Genomic DNA, 4,696 nt, shown 5'->3' with positions numbered 1-4,696 from the left:
TTTTGAAGTTGAGCTAATGGCGAGCCCTTGTCTCTAGCCATGAGGTGGGTGCTTGGCGCTCTAGCAAAATTTTTTGCGTGCCTATCGCGGCTACAACGGGAGAGGTGGTTGCCGCGAGCCTCTCCCGTGCTCCCCTCATTGATTCAACGCCGCTGTCAGGGTGGATGGATATGTCGGATTTTGAAAAAAGGTGGACGCCGATGTTGAATCAATTAGAGGAGCATGAAGCCCACCCTCGAGGGTGCTATTCCTGGACTCTCCTTTAGATCATGTTTTCTTGTCACTCAGCTGGCGCACTTTCGGAAAAAGGTTTGGCAGCGGTTGCCAGCCCTCACCGCGTCTACTCGGTGATTTAAAAACTCGATCTAAAACGGGAGCCCTCGTCTAGCACCTCCGTCCGGTGTTGCTTGGGTATTGCATAAATTTATGCCATCGGCGCGAATCCCCCAACGAATGCCTACGCTTGGACCCTCTCTTAGATCACCTTCTTCGATCACTCGACCGACGCAACTACGGAAGAGACTTGGCAGCGGTTGCCATTCTACAGCGCGTCTGTTCAGCGATTTCGAAGTTGATCTAATGGCGAGCCCTTGTCTCTAGCCATGAGGTGGGTGCTTGGCGCTCTAGCAAAATTTTTTGCGTGCCTATTGCGGCTACAAGGGGAGAGGTGGTTGTCGCGAGCCTCTCCCGTGCCCCCTCATTGATTCAACGCCGCTGTCAGGGCGGATGGACATGTCGGATTTTGAAACGGTGGACGCCGACGTTGAATCAATTACAGGGGCATTAAGCCCACCCTCGAGGGTGCTATTCCTGGACTCTCCTTTAGATCAAGTTTTCTTGTCACTCAGCTGCCGCAATTTCGGAAAAAGGTTTGGCAGCGGTTGCCAGCCCTCACCGCGTCTACTCGGTGATTTTAAAACTCGATCTAAAACGGGAGCCCTCGTCTAGCACCTCCGTCCGGTGTTGCTCGGGTATTGCATAAATTTATGCCATCGGCGCGAATCCCCCAACGAATGCCTACGCTTGGACCCTCTCTTAGATCACCTTCTTCGATCACTCGACCGACGCAACTACGGAAGAGACTTGGCAGTGGTTGCCATTCTACAGCGCGTCTGTTCAGCGATTTCGAAGTTGATCTAATGGCGAGCCCTTGTCTCTAGCCATGAGGTGGGTGCTTGGCGCTCTAGCAAAATTTTTTGCGTGCCTATCGCGGCTACAACGGGAGAGGTGGTTACCGCGAGCCTCTCCCATGCTCCCCTCATTGATTCAACGCCGCTGTCAGGGCGGATGGATATGTCAGATTTTGAAAAAAGGTGGACGCCGACGTTGAATCAATTAGAGGGGCATGAAGCCCACCCTCGAGGGTGCTATTCCTGGACTCTCCTTTAGATCATGTTTTCTTGTCACTCAGCTGGCGCAATTTCGGAAAAAGGTTTGGCAGCGGTTGCCAGCCCTCACCGCGTCTACTCGGTGATTTTAAAACTCGATCTAAAATGGGAGCCCTCGTCTAGCACCTCCATCCGGTGTTGCTTGGGTATTGCATAAATTTATGCCATCGGCGCGAATCCCCCAACGAATGTCTACGCTTGGACCCTCTCTTAGATCACCTTCTTCGATCACTCGACCGACGCAACTACGGAAGAGACTTGGCAGTGGTTGCCATTCTACAGCGCGTCTGTTCAGCGATTTCGAAGTTGATCTAATGGCGAGCCCTTGTCTCTAGCCATGAGGTGGGTGCTTGGCGCTCTAGCAAAATTTTTTGCATGCCTATCGCGGCTACAAGGGGAGAGGTGGTTGCCGCGAGCCTCTCCCGTGCCCCCCTCATTGATTCAACGCCGCTGTCAGGGCGGATGGACATGTCGGATTTTGAAACGGTGGACACCGACGTTGAATCAATTAGAGGGGCATGAAGCCCACCCTCGAGGGTGCTATTCCTGGACTCTCCTTTAGATCATGTTTTCTTGTCACTCAGCTGCCATAATTTCGGAAAAAGGTTTGGCAGCGGTTGCCAGCCCTCACCGCGTCTACTCGGTGATTTTAAAACTCGATCTAAAACGGGAGCCCTCGTCTACCACCTCCGTCCGGTGTTGCTCGGGTATTGCATAAATTTATGCCATCGGCGCGAATCCCCCAACGAATGCCTACGCTTGGACCCTCTCTTAGATCACCTTCTTCGATCACTCGACCGACGCAACTACGGAAGAGACTTGGCAGCGGTTGCCATTCTACAGCGCGTCTGTTCAGCGATTTCGAAGTTGATCTAATGGCAAGCCCTTGTCTCTAGCCATGAGGTGGGTGCTTGGTGCTCTAGCAAAATTTTTTGCGTGCCTATCGCGGCTACAAGGGGAGAGGTGGTTGCCGCGAGCCTCTCCCGTGCCCCCCTCATTGATTCAACGCCGCTGTCAGGGCGGATGGATATGTCAGATTTTGAAACGGTGGACGCCGACGTTGAATCAATTAGAGGGGCATGAAGCCCACCCTCGAGGGTGCTATTCCTGGACTCTCCTTTAGATCATGTTTTCTTGTCACTCAGCTGCCGCAATTTTGGAAAAAGGTTTGGCATCGGTTGCCAGCCCTCACCGCGTCTACTTGGTGATTTTAAAACTCGATCTAAAATGGGAGCCCTCGTCTAGCACCTCCGTCCGGTGTTGCTCGGGTATTGCATAAATTTATGCCATCGGCGCGAATCCCCCAACGAATGCCTACGCTTGGACCCTCTCTTAGATCACCTTCTTCGATCACTCGACCGACGCAACTACGGAAGAGACTTGGCAGCGGTTGCCATTCTACACCGCGTCTGTTCAGCGATTTCGAAGTTGATCTAATGGCGAGCCCTTGTCTCTAGCCATGAGGTGGGTGCTTGGCGCTCCAGCAAAATTTTTTGCGTGCCTATCGCGGCTACAACGGGAGAGGTGGTTGCCGCAAGCCTCTCCCGTGCCCCCCCCTCATTGATTCAACGCCGCTGTCAGGGTGGATGGAAATGTCGGATTTTGAAACGGTGGACGCCGACGTTGAATCAATTAGAGGGGCATGAAGCCCACCCTCGAGGGTGCTATTCCTGGACTCTCCTTTAGATCATGTATTCTTGTCACTCAGCTGGCGCAATTTCGGAAAAAGGTTTGGCAGCGGTTGCCAGCCCCTCGCCGCGTCTACTCGGTGATTTTAAAACTCGGTCTAAAACGTGGGCCCTCGTCTTGCACCTCCGTCCGGTGTTGCTCGGGTATTGCACAAATTTTTGCCATCGACGCGAATCCCCCAACGAATGCCTACACGCTTGGACCCTCTCTTAGATCACCTTCTTCGATCACTAGACCGACGCAATTACGGAAGAGACTTGGCAGCGGTTGCCATTCTACACCGCGTCCGTTCTGCGATTTCAAAGTTGATCTAATGGCGAGCCCTTGTCGATAGCCATGAGGTGGGTACTTGGCGCTCTAGAAATATTTTTTGTGAGCCTATCGCGGCTACAATGGGGGAGGTGGTTGCCGCGAGCCTCTCCCGTGCCCAGCTCATTGATTCAACGCCGCTGTCAGGGCGGATGGATATGTCGGATTTTGAAACGGTGGACGCCGACGTTGAATCAATTAGAGGGGCATGAAGCCCACCCTCGAGGGTGCTATTCCTGGACTCTCCTTTAGATCATGTTTTCTTGTCACTCAGCTGGCACAATTTCGGAAAAAGGTTTGGCAGCGGTTGCCAGCCCTCACCGCGTCTACTTGGTGATTTTAAAACTCGATCCAAAACGGGAGCCCTCATCTAGCACCTCCGTCCGGTGTTGCTCGGGTATTGCATAAATTTATGCCATCGGCGCGAATCCCCCAATGAATGCCTACGCTTGGACCCTCTCTTAGATCACCTTCTTCGATCACTCGACCGACGCAACTACGGAAGAGACTTGGCAGCGGTTGCCATTCTACAGCGCGTCTGTTCAACGATTTCGAAGTTGATCTAATGGCGAGCCCTTGTCTCTAGCCATGAGGTGGGTGCTTGGCGCTCTAGCAAAATTTTTTGCGTGCCTATCGCGGCTACAATGGGAGAGGTGGTTGCCGTGAGCCTCTCCCGTGGCCCCCTCATTGATTCAACGCCGCTGTCAGGGCGGATGGATATGTCGGATTTTGAAACGGTGGACGCCGACGTTGAATCAATTAGAGGGGCATGAAGCCCACCCTCGAGGGTGCTATTCCTTTAGATCATGTTTTCTTGTCACTCAGATGGCGCAATTTCGGAAAAAGGTTTGGCAGCGGTTGCCAGCCCTCACCGCGTCTACTCGGTGATTTTAAAACTTGATCTAAAACGGGAGCCCTCGTCTAGCACCTCCGTCCGGTGTTGCTCGGGTATTGCATAAATTTATGCCATCGGCGCGAATCCCCCGACGAATGCCTACGCTTGGACCCTCTCTTAGATCACCTTCTTCGATCACTCGACCGACGCAACTATGGAAGAGACTTGGCAGCGGTTGCCATTCTACAGCGCGTCTGTTCAGCGATTTCGAAGTTGATCTAATGGCGAGCCCTTGTCTCTGGCCATGAGGTGGGTGCTTGGCGCTCTAGCAAAAATTTTTGCGTGCCTATCGGCGTAAAGCATGTTTTCTAGTCACTCAGTTGGCGCAATTTCGGAAAAAGGTTTGGCAGCGGTTGCCAGCCCTCACCGCGTCTTCTTGGTGATTTTAAAACTCGATCTAAAACGGGAGCCCTCG

Source organism: Cupressus sempervirens, chromosome 2, assembly GCF_028749045.1.
Source record: "Cupressus sempervirens isolate cs-2001-9-10 chromosome 2, ASM2874904v1, whole genome shotgun sequence".
Taxonomy (NCBI): domain Eukaryota; kingdom Viridiplantae; phylum Streptophyta; class Pinopsida; order Cupressales; family Cupressaceae; genus Cupressus; species Cupressus sempervirens.
This window is presented reverse-complemented; position numbering follows the sequence as displayed.